The 12,607-nt window shown below is 47.0% G+C and overlaps 1 protein-coding gene across 5 annotated transcripts in view; it reads right to left on the bottom strand.

Annotated features, from left to right (window-relative positions):
* Positions 1-12,607, bottom strand: part of SCN4A (sodium voltage-gated channel alpha subunit 4) — a 105,933-nt gene that overhangs the window by 92,282 nt on the left and 1,044 nt on the right. The window contains exon 1 of one of the 5 annotated variants that reach the window (XM_083582330.1): positions 10,982-11,064. The exons of 1 other annotated variant lie outside the window; for it this stretch is intronic. The gene's annotated coding sequence lies outside the window, so the exon portion shown is untranslated. Of the gene's footprint in view, positions 1-2,364; positions 2,420-8,916; positions 9,082-10,981; positions 11,065-12,607 lie in introns of those variants that run through there. 3 more of the 5 variants (XM_083582331.1, XM_083582327.1, XM_083582329.1) reach the window with 3 other exon arrangements.

Raw genomic sequence — 12,607 nt, forward strand, 5'->3', positions numbered from 1 at the left:
CAGTCAGTGGAGAACGAATCACCAACCATTTAGCTGCCTAACGATTACTAGGCTTAGGGAAGGAGGGGGGAAGGTGCCCCCCCCGGAAATGGTTGCACGGCCCTAAATCCACCTTTGCATAGGGATAAGGCAGTTCTCTATAGTTTGACAGCAGTTTGATATGCAGACATTAGCATATGCTAATATATATTAAAATTAGCAGGGACGTGGGTGGCGCTATGGTCTAAACCACTGAGCCTCTTGGGCTTGCTGATCAGAAGGTCGGCGGTTCAAATCCCCGTGACGGGGTGAGCTCCCGTTGCTCTGTCCCAGCTCCTGCCTAGGTAGCAGTTCGAAAGCATGCCAGTGCAAGTAGATAAATAGGTACCGCTGCAGCGGGAAGGTAAACAGAGTTTCCATGCGCTCTGGCATTCGTCACAGTCCCACAGGGGGAGGAATAGCTTTCCTGAAGCCTTGACACTGCAATAGAAATGTTTTGAACCAGCCTTCCCCCAACCTGCTGCCCTGGAGAGTTTTTGACCACAGTTCAAATAATCCTAGGGTGTTGGGACTCACAGGAATTGCATTCCAAAACAACTAGAGGTATCCAGACTGCAGGAGGCTGTTTTTAAACAAGCAGGGCTAGAAAGAGCGTGGCCACTTACACACTGCCCCCCGCCCCTTTTCCATATGGTAATATATATGTGTGACTTTAGTAATGACTTTAGTTTCACTGGAAATACAACAAATCTCACAATTGTGAGGAAAACAATGGCCAGATAAAATAATAATATTTAAAAACTTCCCTAAACAGGGCTGCCTTCAGATGTCTTCTAAACGTCATTTATCTGACATCTGATGGGAGGGGATTCCACAGGGCGGGTGCCACTACCAAGAAGGCCCTCTGCCTGGTTCCCTGTAACTTTGCTTCTTGCAGTGAGGGAACCGCCAAAAGGCCTTTGGAGCTGGACCTCAGTGTCCAGGCTGAGTGATGGGGGTGGAGACGCTCCTTCAGGTATACAGGTATAGATGACCTAAGACAGGCTTCCTCAACCTCGGCCGTCCAGATGTTTTGAGACTACAATTCCCAGCATCCCTGACCACTGGTCCAGCTAGGTAGGGATCATGGGAGCTGTAGGGCAAAAACATCTGGGGGACCGAGGTTGAGGAAGCCTGACCTAAGATACTGCTTATGTGGAGGGCGAGAGCTGGGGTGAAGTGGTGGAGAAGTCAGCAAAGTCTGGACATACAGTGGTACCTCGGGTTACAGACGCTTCAGGTTACAGACGCTTCAGGTTACAGACTCCGCTAACCCAGAAATAGTACCTTGGGTTAAGAACTTTGCTTCAGGATGAGAACAGAAATCATGCACCGGCGGCACGGCAGCAGTGGGAGGCCCCATTAGCTAAAGTGGTGCTTCAGGTTAAGAACAGTTTCAGATTAAGAATGGACCTCCGGAACGAATTAAGTACTTAACCTGAGGTACCACTGTACTGGCAGAGCTAATCTGCCATGCTCACTGGTGTCTCTGCACCGCACTGACCTTCCCGCTGCCGGCCACTCCCAGCTCTGGGTAAGCAGCAATGACCCCACCACCAGGAAGCCAGCATTGCAGTCGCACCCCGTGGGGCAGGCCACGTCTAGACCCATTCACAGGGGTGGCCCATCCTGTTTCGCCGCCTGAGGCAAAAAGGAAAGGCGCTGCTGCCACCCCATCAAATCTCGTTTACCAGGGTTACGCAGTTGCCGAGATATTGCGACAGTTACGCAAGATCCGGCACCAAGCTGTCACTGCCGCCGCCGGATGACCCCCGTGGTGGCAGGGGTGGGACACTCCATCCGACTTCACCGCCCGAGGCAGCTACTTCACTCCGCCTAATGGGCAGGCCGGCCCTATGTACTGGCTCAATCTGCTGCCCTTGTGCTAGTGCACAAGTTCAAGGCCGCCGATCTCTCTCTTTTATCCGAAATCCAGACGTGGGCCAAACAGCCCTTGAAACAGAGCACACCTTCTAATAGAGAAATTCTCCTCTGTAATTCAGGACAGCTGGCCACCCTGCCTTCCTACCAGGAACTAAAAAGCGTAAAAGGAGAGCTAAAATATATATATGCCGCTGCTCGTACTGCATCAGACCACTGATCCCATCTCGCTCATTCCTGCTGCCTCCAACTCCTCTGCCATTTTTAAATTTTATGTCCCCCATTTTTAATGCTGCTCTGCCATCTGCTGTTTTAGATTTTGTTGCTGTCAGTTTTGTCCTGTGCATTTTATTGCTTTTGTTGCATTGTTAATTGGATTTGTACTTTCCTTGTAAACACACTCTGGGGAAGAGGCTTTGAGTGGCAGGGTCTGAGCTACTACCCAATAAATAAGCTAACGCTTACGTCTTTTCAAACTTGTGAACGGCCAAGACTGAAGCAAAGGGGTTCTTCATGCAGGCGGGTCACCACCCACTGAGCGAGGCCTCCCTCTCAACGCTTTGCCATTTCTGAATCAACAGTCAGGGAAACAAAAGGAGCATTGCTAGAAATAGGGATGGGCGACTCTGTCAATTTTGGGTCTTCTCAGTTTCTCATTTCCTCCCCAGTTCTCCGCATTTCCACATCAGCTTGCAATTTTTTTTAAAGTTTGAAAACTCTCACTTTAGTGAGAATTTCTCCTAAAATGCACATTTTTTTGCATTTAATTTGGTGTAAAACATACATTTTGCAAAGCAGTTTTGTCTAATATAATGCATTTTTGCACACTAAAAGGTTTCATGGGCACTTAAACAAATGTATCTTTCTACGCTTTACTGGGCTGGAGAACAACACTGCAATATTTGAATAAATGCTGATTTCAAAAGCTGGCTGTGTTTCAATATTTATTTCATTCATTTAAAAAACGGTATATTTGTCCTTTTTTAAAAAAAAAAACAAACCCAAAAACTTTGTGAACTCAAGGGATCTAAGAATATTAAAATGTTTAAGAAGTATACAAAAGATCTATAAAAACAACAATCAAAATGAAACAGGATTCAACATATTGGCGGTTGCCCCAAGCCCCCCCAAAAACTAAGTACATCTTCAGAAAACATGGAATTCATCAATGCAAGGTGCAGAAATGGCCACAGACTGCTTTTTAAAGACATTAACTGTACATTATGTCACTGTTTTTTTAATTTTAATAATGCTAGGTAAGGGAGGACAATTGTTATCAAGATTACAGCATGTAATACCTCCCTGTAGTATCGCCTCACTGTGTGCTCCTGTTAGTAGTAAGAAAAAGCTCTCATGGGCACTGATGGGAAGCTTTTTGCTGGGACTTCCCCCCTAATGCTAATACTACTACTACTACTACTACTAATAATAATAATAATAATAATAATAATAATAATAATAATAATAATTTATTTATACCCTGCCCATCTGGCTGGGTTCCCCCAGCCACTCTTGGCGGCTTCCAACTGAATATTAATATACAATACAGCATCAGACATTAAAAGCTTCCCTAAACAGGGCAGCCTTCAGTTGTCTTTTAAAAGTAAAATAGTTGTTTATTTCCTTGACATCTGCTGGGAGGGCGTTCCTGTTGGGAGTCATTCTGCAAAGAAACAGTAAAGATGTTTGTATCTTTAAGAACTGTTTCTGTGAGCTTTGGGCAGAATGGGGGACAGCTGGTCATGACTATAAAAGGAGGAAAAGTTGCAGTTTGAACTTTGCCTGCAGGGAAAAACACCCACAAGCTTTGTTGTTTTGTAATCAAACCTTTATTTGATTTGGTTTTACATTGGTCTCGTGGTGTCATAGTTTCTGTCATCTGCCACCAGAGGAAAAAAAACCCTCTAACAGTTCCATACGGAAGGTGCCACTACCAAGAAGGCCCTCTGCCTGCTTCCCTGTCACCTCACTTATCGCAGCGAAGGAACCTCCAGAAGGCCCTTGGCGCTGGACCTCAGTGTCTGGGCTGGATGATGGGGATGGAGACGCTCCTTCAGGTACACAGCTAAATGCTGCAAGGGTTTGCCCTGTTTTGCAGAGAAACATATCTTGCTAATGTTAGAAACATTGGACTCAATGGACCTTTGGCCTGATCCAAGTTCATTATCATGAAACTCCAGTACAGTCTCCTCCCAAGAATACCAACCCGGTAAAAAGCTGCCCCCGAAAGCAAACAAGACACAGTGATGGAGATGCAGAAATGCATCTATGTTGTTCTCACATTTTTGCAAATAGAAGCCATGTGGCGGGGAGAGAAAGGGACCACAATGCATCATGTCAGCCTTGTGCCCAGATATGATAAGGTTTGTGTAGAACTGGGGCTTTAAATGTGGCTTGAAGGAGGAGAGGGGCAGAGGTGTTAATAATACTCCTGTAATAGACTTAGCCCAGTGCTTTTCTTTGAAAGCAGATATCTGCATCAGAGGGCACACGAGCACTTTGAAAATCTTGTTTACAAATGCAATTTTGACGGTAGGAGGCTGCAGTCCTAGACTTACCCAGGAGCAAGCCCTTCTGAACTCAATGGGAATTACTTCTGAGTAGACATGGATAGGATTGCTCCATTACATGAATTCATATTAGACCTTTCCTTGTTTTCGAGATTGCGTTGTCAGTGGAAGCCTTCCCCGGCCTTCAATTATCTATTCCAAAATTAACTGGTGAATTAGGTGCCTTTCACACACAAAGATGGGTAAATCATTTCTTGCACCTGTAACATTGACTAAAATATTGTTGCCCGCCACCCCAATCTCCAGCTGGTGCGAGACTCGGGGGCTTCCAGGTGCTTACAAAATGTTTTATTTCCTCTGAATGAGGGACAGCGTAGTAGACCTTGGTGTCTTAGGATATGGGGTTTATTTACACATATCTACAACCTGAGCCATTGTCTTGGATTCCAGCAGAAATCAAGCATGGCTCTCCCTCTCCCTTCAGCCTGTCTCTGGCCTAGCTCACATAAAACTCCAGTTATCTCCCACTTGGACTACTGCAATGTGCTCTACATGGGGCTAACTTTGAAGGTGACCTGGAAACTACAACTAGTCCAGAATGCGGCAGCTAGACTGGGGACTGGGAGTGGCTGCCGAGACCATACAACACCGGTCCTGAAAGACCTACACAGTACATTTCCAAGCACAATTCAAAGTATTGGTGCTGACTTTTAAAGCTCAAAATGGCCTCGGTCCACTAGACCTGAAGGAGCGTCTCCAACCCCCATCGTTCAGCCCGGACACTGAGGTCCAGCTTGAAGGACCTTCTGGCAGTTCTCTCCCTGCGAGAAGTGAGGTTACAGGGAACCAGGCAGAGGGCCTTCTCGGTAGTGGTGCCCGCCCTGTGGAACGCCCTCCCATCAGATTTCAAGGAAATAAACCACTACAATGATAACTTGGGTTACAGACGCTTCAGGTTGCATGTTTTGGGGTTGCACACCACGCCGAACCCGGAAGTACCGGAACGGGTTACTTCTGGGTTTCGGTGCTCATGCATGCGCCACCAAATCGTGACCCGCATGTGCACAGACGCACCGCTGGGGGTTGCGAATATGCCTCCCGAACGGATCACGTTCGCAACCCAAGGTTCCACTGTATCTGACTTTTAGAAGACATCTGAAGGCAGCCCTGTTTAAGAAAGTTTTTGATGTTTGATGTTTTATTGTATTTTTAATATTTTGTTGGAAGCTGCCCAGAGTGGCTGGGGAAACCCAACCAGATGGGCGGGATAAAAATTTCTAAAACAACAACAACAACAACAACAACAACAACAACAACAACAACAACAACAACAACAATAATAAGCTTCTCATTACCCACCAGGTGAGGAAGGGGGTCCACCCATTTGCCCTGTGGCACAGAACCACTTCCTTATAATAAGGACCCGTACTTAGGGGTCATGGCTAACTCAACAATGGGATCCTCTTTTAGATCCCATTAACACTTGCTGAATCCAGGAATTAGAATGGACTCAGGCATCATACAGCCTAACCTCCCACCCCCAACCCCAACCCCCCCCCTCACAACACTATACATTTCATTCGGAAAAAGGCTTCTCTCGCTTTCTGTCATGCAGTTGCAACAACTATAGGCCACAGAGCTGGTGAGGGGAGAAGTTCTGGACAGATTAACTGTGAAATTACTGTTGTCAAGGGCCCCATGTTATAGCCCGAAAAGTGCAATACCTTCTGAACTGTAAAAGCAAACTCTCTGGACATATGTATAAATTAAACTGGTTTAATGGTCATTAACTGCCCTTTGGGACGCGGGTGGTGCTGTGGGTTAAACCACAGAGCCTAAGGACTTGCTGATCAGAAGGTCGGCAGTTTGAATCCCTGTGACGGGGTGAGCTCCCGTTGCTCGGTCCCTGCTCCTGCCAACCTAGAGGTTCAAAAGCACGTCAAAGTGCAAGTAGATAAATAGGTACCACTCCGGCGGGAAGGTAAACGGCGTTTCCGTGCGCTGCCCTGGTTTGCCAGAAGTGGCTTAGTCATGCTGGCCACATGACCCAGAAGCTGTACGCCGGCTCCCTCGGCCTATAAAAGGCGATGAGCGCCACAACCCCAGAGTTGGCCACGACTGGACCTAATGGTCAGGGGTCCCTTACCTTTACCTTTACAGGTGTGGACAGAAATGTTGGCCTTGCATCATCTAGTCAAAACCCACCTTTCTCCCAGGCTCTTGGAGGAATTGTTTCGTTTACTCTGGGGTTTTAAGCTATTATTCACGGTTGTCTTGCTCATTTTTTTATAAATTTGATGTCAACCGCCTTCCATTTTCGCTCTACTGAATTGTTTCACTATATTGTTCTATTATTGTTAGAAACTGCTTTCAAACCTCTGATTAGGTTTTTAAGCAGAGGCTGGATGGTCATCTGTCATGGATTTATTTAGTGGAGATTCCTGCATCGTAGGGGGTTGGGCTGGATGACCCTCAGGGTCCCTTCAAACTCTTTGATTCTGCGAAAAAGCAGTTTATAAATTCTATAAATAAAATAATAACTGCAGCAGCAATAACAATAATAACAACAACATCCCTAGCACTTCATCACACTAAAGTTCCCATGGATCTTTGAAAAAAGCCATGCCAACTGAAGTGGTATACATATGCCCTTACATAAACTCATACAGTGAACAGGTCCATATATTGTACCTCCAGCTGCTTTTGCTAAATATACATCATAAGGAGCAGCGCATTATCTGACCTGTGGCTTGCTGGACTTAGAACCAATTTCCCGTGCCATTGCTCAGCCCTAAAATGTGCTAAGAAAAATACAAGTGCCTCTGACCATGCACAGAGTGCCCTTCCTACAGACAACCTCAACGAGCCTCTAGCGACCTGAGGTAAGAATGACAAGAAGGTGGAAAGATGCGACTTCGGCCCTGGCACCCCTTATTTCCAAAAGTAAGGATTTCACCTGATGTAGGAAACATATTGCGGCACACCCAGAAGCTAACTTTCTTTTATTTTTGTGAGACTCGCAAATCTGAAAGGAAGGCCCGAGTCATCTCCAACGTATCTCTGCTGCAGCCACTTATCCCCAAACACAGAGAAATGGTTCACCCTAGCAGGGGGAAATGAATGAAAAGGAGATGGCTCTAGATAACTGAAACAAGTGATGTAGTAACTGCTCTTTGTGACAATCCCTAAATAAAGGGTGGCATTAGCTATGTGCGGCCACCCTCTCCCTTGAGACCAAGCTAAACACAGGTTTGAACAATTAAAAAAAATGCCCTTTTCATCATAAACTCAAGATCTGGCATTACAGGACCATTCAAACGTGTTTTCTCCTTCCTTTCTCTCTCTACCGCCCCTGCACTGATCCCAGCGAGAGATCTTGAATCAGTTTCTCAGCTTCAAATGCAGTGTCCTTGCTTGGTGCACCACCGAGTCTAAGCCCTTGGGCGACACATCGAAACCGTATCCCTCCTCCATCGATGAGCCAAAGGGGAGGGTTGGCGGCGGAAAATAGGCCCACCAATTCTACTTTAAGCTCTTCAGACGTTCTGAGCAAACAGGCAAACAGAGAGAGCTCAGGTGTGCCAAGCAATTCGGGAAATATTGGTGTGAAAAGGCGAACGAACCGATATTCCTTCATGAGCCAGAAAACTCATTTCCGTCTTCCCAGAACGTTGTATTCTTTTCAAAACAGGACTTTCACAGTCCCATGAACTGTTTATGGTGGCGGAACCCAACGCTGGAGCGTGTGCAAAGTGAACGACACAGAGAAGAGTGCCTCTGAGCATAGGCAAAGCGCCGTTCCCTACCCATTCCTCAAGAAATCACACATTATCAAGGATCGGGGCAGAGGGAAGAGAGAGAGAGAAAGACTTCCAGGTCCAGACATGCACAAGGCGACTGCTAATAGCCCTGTGTGCGGCCTGGGTTTATATTTAGAGTGGTAGTTGAAGACGGCAAGAGCTGGGCGCATTTCTGGTGCGAAAGCCAAGATTCTAGTCATCCCCTGGAGCTGGGAGAAGATGGTGTCAGCCAGCCCATCTCGCCTTACAGCCCTGCCGCTCTCACAAGCCATTAGCAGCTTCTTCGCAGGCTGGTGCCGCTTAAATCTTGGCCGCACCATTCCTCCTGTCAGCTTTGTTTATGGCCCCTGTGTACACCACCCACCCACCCACACCAACTCCCCTCAGCAGTGTCTTCCACCCCGACCCACCCATGTTTTTTTACTTTCTAATATGGCTGAAGGAAGCTGGTGGTTATCTGGTTTTAAGGGGAAAAGGGGGAAAAGGAAGCCACAGCCAAACAGTGTTTTAGCCAAAGGTGTCACAGCAGCAGCAGCAACAGCGCATAACTCTCCATGGGTCAGCCAAAAAGCCAGGCAGGAATAATCAGCCACGCAAAAGTGAAGGTGGAGGTCAAGCCGCTTCTTGCGAGAAAGAGCAAGGAGGCGCAAAAGCTCTGCCAGGCACCAGTGTTGGGGGTGGGTTTGGGGTTTCCCCCGCCTACTTACTGTTCAATGGAGTGAGCAATATCCCAAAGAAAAAGGCCTTTTCCCCCGCTCCCCTCAGACTTGCCCCGAGAGTGGGAGCTCTCAGGCCGAGCTGCTGCCTGTTGGCAGAACAGCTGCTGTTCCCTTCAAATGGTTATGCTGAAACCTGAGGACCGGAGGGTTCTTCAGGTAGCATCGTCCTCTCTCAGCTTTGGCACTCTCCCTTCTGGGCAGCTGGTCAAGTATCAGATGGTTCCTGCAACCCTGCAGCTCCATCTCCTAGTGCTGGACGATGGTACAGCCACCCGGGGATTCGCACAAAGGGAACGCCGAGATTGCATTTTCCGCACTCGAGGAGCGGCAGACGACCCTTCCCCAGAATAATATGTACCCTGCAATTTAATAATAATAATAATAATTTATTATTTATACCCCGCCCATCTGGCTGAGTTTCCCCAGCCACTCTGGGCAGCTCCCAATCAAGTGTTAAAAACAGTACAGCGTTAAATATGAAAAACTTCCCTAAACAGGGCTGCCTTCAGATGTCTTTTAAAGATAGGATAGCTGCTTATTTCCTTCACATCTGAAGAGTGGGCGCCACTACCGAGAAGGCCCTCTGTCTGGTTCCCTGTAACCTCACTTCTCGCAATGAGGCAACCGCCAGAAGGCCCTCGGTGCTGGATCTCAGTGTCCGGGCTGAACGACGGGGGTGGAGACGCTCCTTCAGGTATACAGGACCGAGGCCGTTTCTCCCTCTCTCTCTCATACCACATGTCAAGATTGTCTTATGGGCTCAGGGGCTACGCTATTCCCCAGAGGTGTGTCCATTCTGGTCTTCTGCAAGCAGCATGAAGAGGGATTTCAACCATAGCTCCACGGGACATGCATATAATTTTACATCCCTCATTACAATTCCAGAAATCCCATCTCAGACCCTCCAGTGTCCCTGGTTTCCAGGGACAGCCCCGGATTTACAGAAGCTGTCCCGGTTTTCAATGAATTTGATCCCGAAATGTCCCACTTTTCCTTAAAGGTAAAGGGACCCCTGACCATCAGGTCCAGTCATAGCCAACTCTGGGGTTGCGGCGCTCATCTCACTTTATTAGCTGAGGGAGCCGATGTACAGCTTCCGGGTCATGCGGCCAGCATGACTAAGCCGCTTCTGGCGAAGCAGAGCATCGCACGGAAACGCCGTTTACCTTCCCGCCGGAGCGGTACCTATTTATCTACTTGCACTTTGACTTGCTTTCGAACTGCTAGGTTGGCAGGAGCAGGGACCGAGCAACGGGAGCTCATCCCGTCGCGGGGATTCGAACCGCCGACCTTCTGATCGGCGAGTCCTAGGCTCTGTGGTTTAACCCACAGCGCCACCCGCAACCAACTTTTCCTTAGGGCGTCCCTATTTTCATCTGAGTAATGTTGGAGGGTATGGATTTATGTGACCCCCGAGCCAAGGAGATAAGTAACTATGCAACCTTTAGAAGACATTTGAAGACAGCCCTGTATTGGGAAGTTTCTTAATGTGGATTTTTTTTTATCCCACAAACCCCATCCTTGTGGGCAAGATTCTAATATATGTTCCCTCAGAGGCAAAATAAATCCCATTGAGCAAAGCTCCCTTTTCCCCTGGCTATCGGCACTTTAATTGCTTATCTCCTTGTTCATGGCGTTCCTGAAGAGGCCTATTAATTAGTTTCCCATTTCCTGACAGTGGACTATTTAAGGACTTGTTTCCTCTTTGAAGTCCTACCTAGCACTCATTAAATTGGATAGAAAGATGGATGCTTGGGCCAGTAGCCAAGAAGCACAAGCCACTGTCAAAAGGGGGGGGGGGCAAGGAGAAAACAATTAAGTAAAGGGCCACCAGCTAGGAGAAGCATCAATAGAAATTTGCCAGGCCACACTGCTGCAGGGGCAGATTTTACTAGCTCCCTCCTGCCATATTAACCCACAGGAAGGAAGGTCCTATCTAGGCCCGGAATCTCCAGCTGAAAAACCTTGGGCAGATACACAGCATGCATTTGAAACAGGTATCTTCAATATTTTCAGATCCAGGACCCCCCTTTCTTAAACTTTTACTATATACCTGCATGCTGGTGCAGCTCCTGTCGCGACCCACCCTGGACCAGGCTGCGATCCAATAGTGGCTGCATCTGATGCACATTTAAAGCACATGCCACACACACCCCAAAGAATCCTGGGAACTGTAGTTCCCTCTCACAGAACTACAATCCCCAACATCCTTAGCAAACTACAGTGGTACTTAATTAAGTACTTAATTCGTTTCAGAGGTCTGTACTGAACCTGAAACTGTTCTTAACCTGAAGCACCACTTTAGCTAATGGGGCCTCCTGCTGCTGCTGCGCCGCCAGAGCACGATTTCTGTTCTCATCCTGAAGCAAAGTTCTTAACTCGAGATACTATTTCTGGGTTAGCGGAGTCTGTAACCTGAAGCGTCTGTAACCCGAGGTACCACTGTACAGCTCCCAGGATTTTTCTTGGGGGTGGGGGTGGGGTGGCAGAGAGGGGCAGTCATGTTGCTTTAAGTGTGAGTTGGTCGGGCTTTAAATATAGGGTCTGTTTTATTTATTGTAATCTTTGTGTTTCATGTGACTGTTCAAACCGCTTCCTTGTCTTGGCACTGTTTGTCCAACTAGTCTGTCCGATTTCACATTTGTCTGATTTCATGTGTTTCCCCCCCCCCAGGCCAGTACCCACAAACAGTGAGGAAAGGGGCTAGCTTTATGATGCAGCCTGAAATAAAAAAATTATATATATAAAAATAAAAAAATTATATATATAAAAATAAAAAAATTATATATATAAAATATTCATAACTGCATATATAAACCACATGTCTGAAACCCCTCAGAAAAAGTCCTGAAACCATTTTGTCCCTCCCAAATTAACCTCAAATATTTCTCTGCAAGGCCGAAGGAAAATGGAAAAGCCTCCCCGTTGTCTTTTTGTTCACAAATCCTCTCTTAAGGGTATGTCTGTGTATGAATAGGGTGAGCCTGTGACCTGGCTCAGGAACTAAGTATTTATCGTTACGAAAGACTGGCCAGGCTCCCCAGGTAATCCAATCAAGTGACCATTAACAGGTAACCTGCCAGACAGGAGATAAACAACGCACTCAGATTTCTGTTGTAGACCGCCCTTTCTGTGATGTAGGTATGATGTATCTGGGGGTGGTCTTGAGCTACACCCCTTCTGTGATGTATGTATGATGTTTCTGGGGGTGGTCTTGGACTCCAGGGCGGGCAATTTAAAATGTCTATATAAGGGCGGGCACACCTTTGTTCTGGGCCCTCCTGCTCCTTCATGTGAAGGGGGCACCCTGTTGCAACAGTTCAATAAAGATCAAGTTTATAAGCTGCTTTGCTTCTCAATATTCTCTGGTTGGCCTCTGTTATTTTCTCCTACCGATGGAGAACCTACAAAGGACTCTATAAGGGCTCTTGTGTCCCCCATAAGGAAATAAGGGCAGATTTTTGTTTATTATAAGCCTTATGACACCCACCCACCCACCTGTGTGTTCTTTCAACCTGTAGAAATCATCTGAACTCCCCCAGAATGTGGACTTCACTGGCTTTTCGGATCCCAAGGCTAGTTCCTTGACAGAACATAGTTTTCCAGGGCAGAGCAGTAAAAATACTGCCTGGCTGGCCACTCTACAGTTAACAAGTACCTAGGATCATGTTTCCTTGTG

This window comes from Podarcis filfolensis (genome assembly GCF_964270895.1).
Source record: "Podarcis filfolensis genome assembly, chromosome: 13".
NCBI lineage: Eukaryota > Metazoa > Chordata > Lepidosauria > Squamata > Lacertidae > Podarcis > Podarcis filfolensis.